The following is a 17040-nucleotide window of genomic DNA, read 5'->3' as shown; positions in this document are numbered from 1 at the left end:
TATGGTGTATAAATGTAAATACAAAAATTTTAAAATATTTCGGCCAGTATGTAAAATTAGACATGTTTAATTTATATTTTTAACACATTGTGCAGAAAGTAAAATAGAATTGTCAACACGGTTTTCTTCTCTATTTAAGAGTTTATCTTTATTCCCACATATCTGTAGTGATTCCCACTCATATAAGTCCATTGGTTTCATTACTTCTTTCATTAATTTTAGATTTGTATTAGATATCGTGTATCCTGATTCAATGCAGTGCTTTGCTCTAGCAGATTTGTCAACTTTTCCTTAATTTGTGTATGATAAGTGCTTTTTGAATCTTGTTTTTATTGTTCTTATTGATTGTCCAATATGCATTTTGCCACAGTCGTTGCTATCAATTTCATAGATAATTTCATTTAAAATTTTATCTTCAGGGTTACCTAATATTTAGGATAGTTTGTAGCTTGTTCTGTGAGAAACAGTTTTATTTGTATGTGTTTTTAAAGAAAAAGTGCTGTATGCTGTGCAAATAAAGTCTGGTTTTCTGTCTTGAAGTGGCCATAATGTTATTTTATCTTTCCTAGTTTTCCTTTTCAAAGATTTTTAGTATATTGTCAATAAGTTGTGTGGCGTAACCATTGAGGATAGCAATATTGGCTTGTAATTTGTTTCAATATCTACTAGTATTATATGTTTCCAATTTTTCAAGAGTCTTCAATTCAATCAAATAATATTTGCCATCCCAAGATTGGATTACAAACAGGCCCTGTTTTCTTTCCAATTGTAACTTGAATGTAACTGATATTCTTGATTGTACCTTTAGTTTTGTAGGTATTGCAAAATTCATTGACATTGCAAACTTTTGGCTGAGGCAAATATTACTCCCTCAAACTTACTATTTTCAAAGCTTAGACTATTAATTTAATCGCTTTTTCACAGTAAACTGTTTTGTTTATGACGAGGATAGGTTTATTTATATACATAGTGTGATCTCAGTATTTGTTGACAGTTAAATGAATGTTAAATAGTTACAGAGCTAAACACAAATGTGAGATTCGAATTCGACTTAGAAAGGAGTTTTGCAAAAGTGTTTATAAAACGGATATAACCAACACATACTTAAAGCCATGTTAAAACAATTAAGTAGGTCACCGTGCATTTTATTATCCTTAACAATTCTCAAACAATTTTTGTCCCACAAACAAAACTAGAGCCATACTGGCGGCTATCTAGGTGTAAACTGCATAAGAACAACGTTAAACTTAAAATACTTTTACGCCTATTTTTAATCAAAGAATCGTGGGAGATATCTTATTTTAAAGATATAATCAATGTGCATCCAAACGCGTTTTATGTTTTGTATTTTTTAGATTATTCAGTAAATGTAAAAAAACTTGGTATTTCTGTGTTTAAATATTAAAACTGTATTTTACAAGATAAACTTAATATATCTTTGAAATGAGACATCATCCATCATTATATGGCTAAAATAAGGGCGTAAAAGTGTTTTAAGTTCAACATTGTTCTTATGACGTAAACCCCTAGTTGGTTGTAATCTAGGCGTTGTACGGTGTACTCAGACCCAAGTGAAATTAAACATTTTGTAGATGAGAACATCACTACACCTAATTTCTTATTTTGATAAAAATTTACATTTGATATCCAGCTTATTTCTCAGTTTCTTACTAAACCTTATAAGCGCTATAGAGAAACATGAACAACGGACGTATATGAATCTACAGACACAAGAAAATGTAGTCTTGTAGCAATGTTTAAGTTAAATACTATGACCTTAACTATTACCGACTAACAAGTGTACAGTATCTAATAACGCGCCCCAGAGCACGAATTACACTATTCTTTACGATGCCGACCGAGACGTGACAACTGTAGCGTACACAGTGTAGCCGTATAGCTAGCTAGCTAGCCAGCCGGGGTCGTCGGCCTGCAGTACACCGGGTAGACTACAATCAGCTGTTTGCACATGCCTCCTCGATATTATCCTGTCGTTAATGGAGTAATTATCCGCGCTGCACTTCTTTTGCTACTGATTTTGCTGCAGCCATTACTAATTTCAACCTTGGAAGTAGAGATTACTTAGATTATTTAAATGTTTACGAGAAATGGCATTGCTTATACAAATTCACTGTTGTACATTTGAGCCTTTAAGAATTACTTTCCAATCAACAACACAAATCTGTGTTTACAGTTAGCTCGTTTTAAACCAATAGAAAATTAGCGAACAATATCTGAAGATTGGCGATACGGTCTTTTTACTCCGTCTCAGGTCGATGGAGTCTCCAGTGAGGTGAGTGATGCCTGAAGGAGACTCGCGGTCGTGGGTGGGAGAAGGAGGGGCTCGCTGGAAATAAACCACACTCTGGAGCTGGAATGATCCAAACCGGAGAGTAAGTAACTCGATCCTCCCTTCCTATGAGCCCTTGAACGTCGAGTGGTTTGGTCTTGTGGAATTTCTCAGCATGTTCTCTCGGGGAGGACAGGAAATCTAAATCACTTAAAACTGAAACATTCAAGGAACTTTTAATCTCTAAAATTAAAACAGAGTCATTAAAAGACGTCCAATATAATCTAACTAAAAGAATTATAGCGAACACATATTAACAGAAGAAAGTGCTTTAACAAAATGTTTTCCAAATTTTGCATTTCGATTGCGTCACCTCAATCCGATAATCCTTTAGCCAACATACCATATCTTGTTACAAATCCTTCGAATATTTCAGAGATACTTTATCTGAAATTCTTTTACAATCCAGTGTTTAGTGATAGTTCTTTAGATAATCTTTCTTGCAGATATTATTCTACTTGGATAGAGATTCTTACATTCTTCATTTATTATCTGATGTTAGTATTCAGCTTATTTTGCTACTATAACTCAAGTTCGTTGAGAGATAACTAACAGATAACTTTAAAATAGTAATAACCTTAATTCCGACTTCTATTTTCGTCTGGGCTAGAGCACTCGGTGAAGTCAGAAGAAAATTACAACTTTGTTATTCACTATGTTAACAACAATGTCGGGACTGGGCGATGACTTTTCCAAAGTATCTGTTGGACGTGATAGAACCAAGAACGAAGCAATGCGTCTCAAGCACCTTAGAGCTGAGTTGGCTCGTCGATCAGACTCGGGTGAAAGTAACCTCACAATTAAGTACATCAACGGCAATCCCAAGATTGTAGAGACAAAAACGGATAATCTCCAACGGCACTACACAACTCAATTTACTCTATCAAAACGTCAATGGAATTCGATTTGTTTATATAATGTTGTTATCTTTATTGAAACTAACTTGAACTCATCTATTTCATCATCGGAGATTGGCTTTGATGACTTTGTTGTCTATCGCAAGGACCGCTCAGCCCTTGCCAGCAGTAAACAGGGTGGTGGTGGCATCCTGATAGCTGTTAACAGGACTCTTCATTCTTCTGAGATCATGCAGCCTGATCTGCCGGTTGAGACTCTGTGTGTACTTGTCAGACTTAACCCCTTGCTGAAGATTCTGATCTGTGCTGTTTACATACCTCCACGGTCTCCAACAGGGATCTACTCTCTTTTTGCTGAGTCGCTCACTGAAACTATCTCCACTTGCCACAACTTCGATGCGGTTTTGATTACCGGTGATTTCAATTTGCCTGGCTTCAACTGGATTAACCCTGACCTACCCGTTGCTCCTCCTCCTGTGAGAGTTCTTCTGGACCTTGCTTCTCAACTGGATTTATCACAGATCAGTGATGTCCTCAACGTTCGGGGAGTCCAATTGGATTTGATATTTGACCCGTCTGACTTTTTTACTGTCTCTTTGGAGGACGATCCGCATCTGAACCCTGTCACCCTGCCCTTGTCGTTACCAGTGTTGCTTCTTGCCCAATGAATTCTCGTGCTGACCACCCCACATATATTCGGAATACTGGGAGGTGTAACTTAGAAGCGGTAAGATGTGATCTCCAGCATGGAATAGCTCGACTTGATTATAATTGCAATGATGTTAACCTCCTGTTCTCCAGCTTCTGCAAACAACTTGGGGATTGCATTAGATCCCACTCTCCCTGGAAGCGTGTTGGTCCCTCTGTATTTCCTAGGTGGTTCTCTAAAGAATTGAAGGAGCTAGTCATATTTAAGAAGATACTTCACAAGAGGTTCAAACGATCTCTCTATCGTTCGTTCTGCAGAATCAGAGAGTGTTGCCGGACGTTCTCCAGGGAATGCCGTGCTAGCTACGTGGGTTACGTCAACTCTACTATCTCCTCGAACGTCAAGGTGTTCTGGAGCTTCGTGAATGACCTCAATCGCACATCTACCACTCCTTCTTTACTTAGACTTGGCAACATTGAGGTCTCTGCTCCTTTTGAGATGTGCGAGCTCTTCGCCACCTACTTTTCCTCTGTATACACACCTGCATCTTCCGAAGCTCTGCCTGTTCCGCCCTTCAATACCTCCTTTGTCTTCTCTGATTGCTCTGTCTCACTTGATGCCGTTCACAGAAAACTCGTTGCTCTTGACTCTACTAAGGGATGTGGTCCTGATGAGGTTACTCCGGGGGTCCTCAACTTTTGTCACTCTGAACTGGCTCCTCTGCTCTGCTTTCTGTTCAACCTCAGCTTGTCCACTGGAATTTTCCCTGATGCTCTCAAGGATGGATTCGTGATCCCTATCATGAAGTCTGGCGATTGCAATGACGCTACTAACTACAGACCGATGGTGATACAATCTGTCCTGAGTAAGGTGTTTGAGAGCCTCATTCTGGACATGCTGCAGCCTCTCTTCAAGCATGTTATCATTGATGAGCAGCACGGTTTCCTCACAGGAAGGTCAACGGAAACAAACCTCCTTTTACTCCAGTGTTATGTGATGGACGCTCTTAGCCGCAGAAACCAAGTGGATGCAGTTTACATAGACTTTAGCAAGGCTTTTTGCAAAAATAAGTCACCGGCACCTTCTTGCTAAGTTGGAGGGATATGGGGTCGTCGGTGTGATGCTGCGATGGTTCAAGAGCTACCTCTCTGATCGAAGATTGTTCGTCCGGTTTGCCAATCACCTATATTGTTCCTTTGTTGCAAGCTCTGGAGTGCCTCAGGGTTCCCATCTGGGTCCTCTTCTCTTTTCGATATACATAAATGACATCAAGGAAGTCATTGGTGTTCCCTTCTTGCTATTTGCTGATGACATTAAGCTTTTAATTGAGGTAACATCTATCCACGACTGCCAGGTTTTGCAGAGCGCCCTGGACAATGTCCTTAATTGGTGCACCTCCAACGAAATGTTTGTGAACCCTTTGAAGACCAAGCTTATCACCTATAGTAGGAGGACGACTGTTATAGTTGCTGAGTACTCCATGGACGGATCCCGAGTGGAGAGATGTGAGGTAATCAGGGACCTTGGCGTCTTAATCGACTCGTCATTCGAATTTGGCTCCCACATCAGCCACATTTGCTCCAGAGCCTCAAGGTCATTGGGTTTGATCATCCGGACAGTTAAACACGGGGTGAGTAAGTATTTAAGTATTCAATGTCAGATTTAGTTGTAAGGCATTGCATTGACAGTTAAGCATCTTGTAGCATAGCTATTGTTATATCCATTTGTTTGGTTTACTCGTTAAGTTTTTTGCTGTTTTTTTTTCTTCTTAACATGTGCCATCAACTTGTTGTAAAGTGTAAATTGGTGTACTGCCGTTGGAATGTAAATAAATAAATAAATAAATAAACATCCACCATTGCCCTTTGTACCTCTTCGTTGTTTTCAAAATGACTAGGAAAACGTGATGAGATATTTTAAAGCTATTGTCATGATTGAATGAAGTTTGAGCATCGGTCGGAGCTTGCTATTGACCATCGCAGATCGGACTGCTATTGGTTCATTAGCCCCCTCTGAGCTACTACAACCCACTTTTCGTCGAAATTTGCTCCATTTACTAAGTTGTTGGTCAGCAACAGGAGCTGAATTTCAGATTCTGGGACTGTATAATACTCACTGAGGCAGGCGTGCTGAAGATGGTGCAATATATCTTTTAGTTCAGTTAATGTTTTAAAACTTTTAAAAATTATTCTCCTTTAAGATACCACCTTTCATCTGGTGGCCATCTTCATTTTAGACTTACGAGAACAATATTAAACTTCATTCACTTTTACGGCTTTTTTTGTTCTCTAATACAATTATGGAGAATGTCTCAGTTTAATGTCTCATGATTAATACACACCGAAACGCTCATTTATTTTACTGATACTTTTATTAGTCACTCGGAACAAAATCTCAAACTTTTTTACTTAATTATTTAAACTGCAAAGAATGTACATTTTGTAAGTAAAAGCATTTGAATGCGTATCAATTACATTTTTAAAATTACACAACTATTATTGTTCTTAAATCAACAGTAAGAGGTAAAATGGTTTAAGCTTAACATATGGAGTAAAACTCAAGGCCGCTACATTATAGCCCGTGGTATCTTAAAGAAAATTACAAAATTCCATAACGGAAACAAACATATTCTATCCTCCCTTACGGCAGAACAAATATTAAAAAGTTTTCTGATCATTCAACGTGGATTTATAGACATTTAAAGTAAGAATTTAGAGACAATTTTTAATACGGCTCGAGAAAAAAAACCGCTGAAGATTAAAACATGTGATTTTTACAGTATTTATAGGCCTATTACTGAAGACGACAGGAAATTGCATATTTAAAAAATAATTTTAAAACATCTTTTCCTAGTCTTTCCTAGTCATTTTGAAAAAAATTATATTTTGTATAATTAAAATACTTGTAATTTCCTTCCACATATTTTATATACATACAATAAAATAATAAAAATACACATTTCTACACGTTTTGATCAGCCATATTGAAATGATTAGAGCTAATTATCAAATATTTTCTTAAAACTATACAGGGTGTATATTATGTCTGGAAACACCCAAATATATCCTTTAATAATTTAAATATAAATTTGAAACCTCTTACAATCGTGATAGAGATTGGGCATCTACTTTTTGGAACATATGTTTTTGTTATGTCACACCAACGGGGGACGTCCTGCCGAGGGTATCGTGAATATTCTTAATGGAAGCCTATACCTTGTGATACATAATTTTTTAAAGGTAATAGCTTACTGAATTGAATGCCACAAACCGCATCTCAAGGGAATTATTCTAATCAGAAAATAGAGCATTTTTAGTATTGAAAAATTTACTGATGTTCAACAATGTAATTTTAACATGGTTCTTGCCACAAAATGTGTTACACTAATTTTTTAGCATTTTTTAAAATGTTCAATTAAATAAAACAAAAATTTCATTTTAAGCTGGTTCTATTAGCACAAATTTGCCAGTTTTTATTACAGTACAATTATGAAATACTTATGTTATATTGATTTCTTATTACAAATAAAAAATAATGTATGCTGTTAGAAAAGTCTTACAACAAACGTTTTACCTGCATTTGGTGTCAAAGCAATTGTTCGAACTGTGTTCCTTCTACGGTTTGACAATGAGCCAATCTTGTGTAAAAATGATTCGACAGAGTTGCCTAACATTTCTTCAGTTATCAAAGCAATCTCCTCTATAATCCTGTTTCTTAGGTCTTCCAAATTATGAGGCTTTCTTCTATAAACATTGGATTTTAAATGACCCCATAGGAAATAATCGATTGGTGACAAATCCGGAGATCTTGGAGGCCATTCGATTTCTCCTCTTCGGCCAATCCATTTATGAGGAAACCTTAAATCCAAATACTCTCTTACCTGTCTCCCATAATGGGGTGGAGCACCATCCTGCTGAAACCATACATTATCAAAGTATTCTCCTGATGCAATTTGAATAGCTGGGATTATTTCATTTTGGAGCATATTGTAGTAAAGTTCGGCATTTAAATTTCCATTGATGAAAAAGGGTCCAACAATTTTGTTACCTAAAATTCACACACCATACGTTCAGTTTTTGTGGTTGCTGTGAATGGGACTCAGTAATCCAATGTGGGTTTTCACTAGCCCAGTAACGGCAATTGTGCCTGTTAACATTGCCATTTAGGAAAAAAAGTTGCCTCATCAGAAAATAGTATGTTGGTCAGAAAATCTCTATTGTCATCACATTTGCGCATCACAAGTTCACAAAAACTCAACTCTTCTGTCGTAATCATCCTCACTTAACTGTTGGAATAAATGAACTTTAAATGGTTTGTATTTATTAATTTTCAAAATCTTACTCACAGACATAGGGTGCATATCATGTTGCTGTGCAGCTTTTTCTGAGCGATGTAATGTGGGTCTTCAATAAATGTTTGCAAAACATCTAGTGCATGTTCTTCATCTGTTGCAGATTGTATCCTACCCGACTTTGGCCGATTACGTACACTCCTGTCATTTCAAAACGCTCAATAGTTTTTTGATATTGTTTGAAACACTTATGGGATTCCTTTCTGGGAAAGTGTCATTAAACAAATTACAAACTTCCCGATAAGATCTTTGACGATCGCCATAATCCTCGCATCATCAACAAAGTAATTCGTTCTCTTTCAGACAATTCCATTAAAATGCACAAATAAAAACTGAACTACTACTGTAATTAGATAACTTGTTGACAGCAATGCTTCAGAGACACTGATTTAACTCGACAGGAATGATATGACCTTTGTCCATTTGTAATTCCCAAGCTTAGACCCTGTCTAGTGAAAGCTCCATGCTCAACAAACTGAAACCTGTAGACCAGATGATTTAATAACACAATAATGTTTCTCATAGGCTAGTGACCTTTGTCTCTTTTAAACCTTCCTGCTGACTGGAAAACACCAAGTACAGATTCATAAGTAATCAGAGAAAGTGGACTCATAAGTTTTCTTCATTGTAATAAAAAACTAGTAAATTTGTACTAATGAAACCACCTTAAAATGAAATTTTTGTTTTATTTAATTGAACATTTAAAAAAATGCTAAAAAATTAGTGTAACACATTTTGTGGCAAGAACCATGTTTAAAATTACATTGTTGAACATCAGTAAATTTTCAATACTAAAAATGCTCTATTTTCTGATAGAATAATTCCCTTGAGATGCGGTTTGTGGCATTCAATTCAGTAAGCTATCATTACCTTAAAAATTATGTATCACAAGGTATAGGCTTCCATTAAGAATATTCACGATACCCTCGGCAGGACGTCCCCCCCGTTGGTGTGAATAACAAAACATTGTTCCAAAAAGTAGATGCCCAATCTCTATCACGATTGTAAGAGGTTTGAAATTTATATTTAAATTATTAAAGGATATATTTTGGGTGTTTCCAGACATAATATACACCCTGTATAATATATAATTTTCTTAACATGATATAATATATTCATGTATTTAGTTACTAATATTATAATGTACTAACAGTTACCCGCGGCCTCGTACACAATTTCGAGGCTTTAAGCACTTATAGTTCGAGTGAATTGTATTTTAGATGCCAATGTTGGGTTTGCCTTGTTGCTACGGTCAAGAAAATGTGTCAAAAAAAGTATATTTATTTAGGTCTTAGTGTCGGTTCTGGCCACCTAATTACTTCAATTCTGATCAGAAAGTTTACAACATTTTACACGAGTGACAGTGTATTTAACATTGTGTTGAAATTTTATGCGCGTGTTGAAGTCAAACACTCCCTGAAAATTACAGCACTGTGATTAAATACATTTCCGATTGTTATTATTTTGGTGAAAAGTTAAACTTATATCATAGAAAACTTATATATGCGTGGGCAGTTGGGTTACTACGGATTTTCCTGCTGGGGCACACACTTAGCCTAAATAACGATCGACTATACAGCGGAGCAAAGCCAAGATAACACGACCTCGAGTTAGGGACACGCCTCGCCTTATCAGCATGTCACGGGCGATGTCGGGGCCGCCAGATAAGGGCAGAACAGCGCCGAAACTCGAGAGTTCATCGGCCGATGGTCGAACAGACCTTGGTGTTCATGTAGACTCCATAACTACGAATAACTCGATGGTATATAGAGACTCCACAGAAACCGAAGATATCATACGTCCCACGAAGAACTGTCGTTAGTTTTAAATTGCAGTAACGCATATTATGAAAATCACTACGTTTTCCTAAATGTTTAAGTTATAAATATTCAAAACATGAAATACAAATATAAAAACATTACTGTATCCTCGAACTTCAATATTTTGTTTTCAATCAAAGTTTATATACAATACAATATTCGATACAGCAATGAAAGAGTTTTCTTGTTTTAAGAAATTGGTGTTCGTTCGAGGAAATAATGTTCTTAAAAATTGAAAAAGGTTTGTGAGCACGTTAGTCGTGATGCTCCGTTGTAAAAAGCCTAACTATAACAGCCTATAATGTCTGAGAATTGACTCCAATAATACCAGCGCCGTAGAACTGCTAAACGAATTATTTTTATCAAAATTGAACTACTACGTTAATTCTTTTTTTACCAAACTTTAAACTGACAAACAAATTCGAATTTATCAAAGTTTGAGCTGTTAAATGAATTAGTTTTTTTAATTAAAGTTGCTATATCCCAATTTTAAAACTACTACATGATTTCGTTATGGTTGTTGCGTAATAAAAACGGTTTTATTATTTTCGAACAAAAAAGAAGCTCAACAACAGAGGTTAGAACTCGTGAGGTTTGTCCTCATTATTGACGTTCCACATCACGCAACGTTCATGACCTGTCCATTAACAAACAATAAGGTTCACATTATGCGTTTTTTGGGTCCAGGAAACCCGAATGTGTTTTTGTGCGAAGCCAGTTCTGAATTGTTACTACACGCCGTTGATCAGTACTCACAGTCAGCGCCAGACAAGCGAGGAGTGGAAATCGCTGTGTGGGAGTTCTGCAGTTTCCAGATGTGTAGTTTCCAAATAGAAAACTTGCTGTGACAAACCATTCCTCAATCATGAAGGTGGAACAAGTAGAACTGTTTCGTATTCTTTACGAGTAGATTATACATGTTTCAGTTTTTGTAATAAACGAATATTGTTAATCCAATTTCGATGTGTATATTAACCTCTTATTATTACTGGGAAAGTAAATTTTGTCTATATTACATTCATAGCCTTTCCCTGAATACATAAAAAGGAGAAAACTTTCTTTTATCACTTTATGTGAAATTACAGGAATTTAAAGCAGGAAATTAGACAGTGTCGTAATCACGCCTAAATATAAACGGCCGAAGATAAAAATGTGGCACTTTACAGTATCAGGGAGTGACATGTTTAATTTATTCATTTATGATTTATCAAATATAACACAAGCAAATCTTATGTTTTTAATATTTAAAAAAAATAAGAAGCATATCACTGCCTGAAGCTATAACCCGCGTAAATAACAAACAATTCATATTTTTATCTTCAGGTGTTTTTATTTAGACCTGATTATAAAATTGCCTGAATTTGTTACCTAAAATACTTGTAATATAACGTTGAGTAATAAAATACCTTCTCTACATTTTCTGTATTCAGAAAAATTGTCTTAAATGGCTACTAATTTAATAAACAAATATTTTCCAAACCCACTTTATGGAACCGACAGAGTTTTCTTAAAATCGTGTAGTTTCCCTACTGTCTGTCTGTGCGATAGATAGAAAAGGCCTAGAGAGTTGAAACTTGGTATATAAGTTTATCTTAGTCCAAGGAGGAACCATATGTCTGTTTGAAATGATCCTCACACAGGGCTATGAACAAAGGGAATGGGAAGAAAGAGGATAAAATGGACCTGCTTCTTGAGAAGATATCTTGATCCACGCCAATAACTCGCCCAACTTAAGCTGTAGGTCAACTTTGAAATAAATTGCTTCAGTTCACCATATCAATGGTATCCACACCCACATGGAAATATTCCATCCAAACGGGGTTGACTCCATCGCCAGCCGATAAAACGCTATCATGCATTTGTTCAATATTTGACTACAATATTAAAACTGAGAAAAATATACTGTAATTAAATATAGTTGATCAAGTTTGTCTGAAAATGTTTTGAGAGTTCATGATATTCTGGACAAACTCGATTAAATAGGTTTTTTAATTTGGATCCACTTCATCACCCCATTTCTTAATCTATGTTCTATTAACACTAAACATACTTTGTACATTATTTCCAATCAATATAAGGATTAAATGGTAATGGAGGAATGTACTGTAGTGAGTAAAACCAGTTTGTGACAGATCACGCGATCCTTTCGAATCAGGAATTGCTAATGTCGTGAAGTCTTTTTCAAGCTAATACGCGCCCCCCATTCAAGGGCGTCGGCATAATCTAAGCTTAGTATAGTTTAACCGCACGTGTCAGTGGAATACTATAAAAAATATTTAATTGTATTTAAAAATGAGCTGGGGTAAAATGGCTGAGTCTCACCGGTTAAAGTTTAAACAACTAAAACCGTAATTACGTGTCTGACCATTATCATCCCTTTCCTTCGATCTTAAAAAGCGTCTGCACTCTCTGTACATCTGTTTACAAATTTAAGTCAACATTTCTCTTTCACATAACTAACTGAATAAAAGCAAAGAAGACCACGAGTCACGTAACGGTAAGACACATACGCATACGGTATACGCATAGAATAAGAAGCGGGGCTATACCGTACACTTAAGGGAGAATTTTTATTACACAGCTATTAATTGAATAGAAATTATATTAATATAAACAACATATAATTTGGTTTATTGGGTTCTAAAAGCACACAACAGTTTTGAAATTACTTCACTCTTTATATTTTAAAATTAGAAGTGAAAAAAAGTGTAATTGTACGAAATAGCCCCGACTCCCGGGGCTATTTCGTACAGTAGGTGGGGCTATACCGTACAGTTGAATAGCATCAGTTTAGGGTGGTAATAATATTAGTGCAATAAAATATTATACAAAAGACTGTATTATATTATTATTATTATCTCATATAAAAGGGAATGAGTTGTATCAAAAACCTAAAAGAGAACAGACATGATTTTACACATAAGCGAGGTACATAAATCACAAAAAAAGTTGTCAGCTGACTCCGAAGCACTGCAAGCCGCATGGATCCACCCTGCACATGAGCAGCACCTAAACCAGAGCTCGTTATCCTTGCCAAAGTCTCCACACAACATGCAAACATACTTTGAACCGGAAGCTTGTCTTAAGGATTCTTTTTCAATAAATGACATTTTTGGGTCCTCGTCATCTAACTCATAGTCTTGGCAAATATCTTTGATGTCAGGAAGATTGTCATCTGATGACGAGTCCTCAAATTTAATTTTTCTTCTGCTTTTATATTTCCCAGATACTGTTTTCTTGGAAGTAGGCCGAAGTCTTAGGTTTAGTACTGCTTTGTTTAGATTTTTTCTGCTCTTTCACTTTAGCTTTTATTTTTCCTTGCAGTTGTTGAATTGTTTTCTTAGGTTCTTTTATTTTTGCAGACTCTTCCAGTTGTGATTTATTTGGGGACTTAGTAAAGATTACTGAGTGTTGTTGTCTCGAAGATACTTTCTTTATTGTAGACTGATGTGTGGGACATATATTTTGGGATTTAAATGATACTGTATTTGATTGAGGTGGAGTAGGCAAAAGCACTGTTGCAATTGCAGAGAATAGAGAAGAATACAAAACTATAAAATTTGTTAATTTTCTCCATAAACTACAATCTATTAATATTGCCATAACAACCCGTTAGGGGCTAAGTCGTACAGTTACGGGGCTAAATCGTACAGAGGTGTACGGTTTAGCCCCATGTTGTTACCGCGATTAATGTTAGTAACCTAACCTCAAATTCCGACAATTAACCAATCATCGTTAAATATTAAAAGAAATCTTGAGAGAAGTAGTTTCTTATGATCCTACAGCTACTAGAATATTAGATAAGGTTCTTCACCTATCTCTTATTTTGTAATGCTCCCAAAACTATAAGAAAAACAGTAAAAAACACGTTTTTTCAACGGCACAGTTTTATTCTCACGTATAGCAAACAAATTCAGTCCTGTGCAAACTTGCGCTGTCTGCCGCTAGGGTGTAGCAATTGTTAGACATGTCTATCTTGAAATGAAGACGCAAAATCTGGGTGTACGGTTTAGCCTCAGTGTACGGTATAGCCCCGCTCTCCCCAACATTCCATAAACGGACATGGATCGACATACAACTCAGTTTAGCCTATGTAGATCATGCAAAATTTCAAAACTGTGTCTCAGGCGGTTCTCGAGATATGTTGTAGACGGACAGAAGAGAAATTTTGCCAACTTCCATAGTGATAGACTTCACTAACGCTCAACTAAGTCTTATGTGACTTATCGGGTTTTTGTCATGGTTCGTACATATTCCAACATAGTTTTCTGCATAGGATACAGTTTATAATAATAACACAAACAATGCTCGAAATAAGCTTGATGCGCCGGGATGCTGAGGTACGGCGATGGACGCCCTAAGCGTATGGCACTTTGGGTACTGGAAGACAAGCTGGATGAAAGCGAATGTGTCCGGTAATAAGAGTGGAAACATTTGAGTGTTTAAATTAACTATCGGTGATTGCTTTAAGCTAAGGTTTATTATGTTTTTTTTTTATTTATCGAACTTTATCTGAATTCGTCATTGCCACAATCTGGAGTAAAATTTAGATATTTACTTTTTATTAACTATCTCCATTACAATACTGACACTGTGTACTTAATATTTTACAACATTTAAATGTAGACAAATGTTTCGTCCAATTTATCTAACTTTAGGTCAGAGTTTCAACAGCTCTTTAGTGTTAGTTGGATTATGAGATATAAATACTACATTTTTTCTGAATTCCAAAATATTCCAGACATATGTTACATAGTGATCTAATCCTAACTATTAGACTGGTACTAACAAAGAAGTCCCGACCTTCCCTCTTGAGCTTTATCCCCTCACTCCTTTTAGTAGGCCTACCAATTTGCAAGCATTTTAAAATATCCCTTCCGGCTTAGTTGGAATAAAAGTAGATTTCACATGAGGCCGTCATCTTGAAATGTCAAACTAAAGATGCATTATTGTTTTAGATGTTTGATTCGCACAAAACTGATGGGATAATAACCCCATCAATGTTGGTATGTTTTAATGTAATCGGAACACTTTCAAACATTTCGAAACTAGTAATCTTGAAACCTTACCAGAAAAAAATTATAATTGATCCAAAATTAAAGTTTTTAAACATATTCATATTGTGTGTAAAAACATGTATTGGTTTGGATCTATGTTGGGAATTACAACTTTTCATTGGATACAACAAACGAACTAATCGAGGGTATACTACAAGTAGGTACTACCTTTGTACCAAGTTAAATTTGGATATTTTAAATATGACGGCAGTTATTGTGTTCACATGCTCGCATATATTACGCAAGCCCGTACATACACTCCTACATGTATGTACTGTGAAATCAACTTAAATGAAGATATAAGCTAGTGAGAGCAGTAAATTGTGACGCCTTCACAAAAGGACAACTAATACATGTACATACCCACAACTCCTTGTATTTCATAAATGCAGGCGCTTGTAGTTCGAGATGCTCTTGTACTCTGCATAATCTTATCAATTTCATTTCTGTCCTCCGCCCTGCTAGGAAAAGAATTTACATTAATAAAATAATATTGGTGATCTAGTTCATTTTTATGCGGCTTTGTCGATTATCTCATATTCATGTTGTTATATATAACTCTGTATTATTTTTTATTTCAACTATTGTTCCAAAAGCCTTAGCAGTCAGATGATTCTTACTATAGTGAATTGGAAACTTGAGATTGTGTTAACCGTACAATGATGGCACCGAGTAAATTCAAACGAGATTTTTCATTACACGTTACTATGTCACTGGGGTTAACTATTGTGTAGATAAATTGTAGTTTTTACAAGATAGATGTAAATTATACCGCAGGCCATTAATATAAGAGCGATAGAAATAGTAGTCTTATATTATATTATAATGTTATTTGAACAAGTAAGTTATCTTCCTGTTTATAACTTTAAGTAATGTTTTAACCTTGTGGCGTGGCGGCGCGAATTCGGGACTGATTATCACGAATAATTATATTATATGAATTAGCTGATAGCATTGCGTTTTATATATATATATATATATGACAGGTATTTGGTCTTCCGATCATATGTTAGTTTGCTTATTTAAACACATATGTGACAGATAAGGCCAAATACAAAATAATTGAATCGGAAAAAGTAAGCGCTCTGTGGTGTAATGGTAGCACATTCACCCGGCAAGTGAGAGATCCGGGTTCGACTCCCGGCGGAACAAGTACTTTTTGCGATTCAATGTTTATTGAAATTAAATAAGGCTATTGCCATTTATACTATTTAACGTATGTATATATATATATATATATATATATATACATACGTTAAATATATATGTATATATATATATATGTATATATATATATATATATATATATATATATATATATATATATATATATATATATATAGGAAAGTCCTACAAGCTTTCCATGGCAGAACGAAGTTTAAAGCAACTTGTTCTAGTGTGAAAGTGATAAGTACTGTTAACGTAGCATACACACGCATACTCCAAAGTCACGTAACGTGACAATGCAATGCTGCATAACGTCGTGTCGCCGATCTCAACGGTACGTGCCACGCAACATGCATGCCAACGTACTAACGCACGTACGTGCATTTATGAGACTATAATTGAATATTAATCACGCTCCCAAAAATCCCTCAATTTGAAAACCTAGGCGTGGTGGAAAGTATGTTAAAACAATAAAATAATATACTAAAGATATTTTATGCTGAAATTTTTACAGTAATCTACTAAAATCTACAAAATGTTGAAACATATTTCTTAATTAAATTAGAATAAGAATTTCACATTCAAATGAGGGAATAGGATAATGTTATTTATAGCCTACTGGTACAGTTTTAATTACACAATTTGCTCTGCAAGTAAAGACAAGTTGCTCAGCATTAAGGGAGGAAGATATACAGGGTGTTTGAAAAGTATGGGTACGGCTTAATATTTTAAAAACCATAAGAGATAACATCTATAAACTTTGCACAGTGTCATATGGCTATGTAAACT

This window comes from Homalodisca vitripennis, chromosome 1 (assembly GCF_021130785.1).
Source record: "Homalodisca vitripennis isolate AUS2020 chromosome 1, UT_GWSS_2.1, whole genome shotgun sequence".
In the NCBI taxonomy this organism is placed as follows: domain Eukaryota; kingdom Metazoa; phylum Arthropoda; class Insecta; order Hemiptera; family Cicadellidae; genus Homalodisca; species Homalodisca vitripennis.
Note: the sequence above shows the minus strand (reverse complement) of the source record.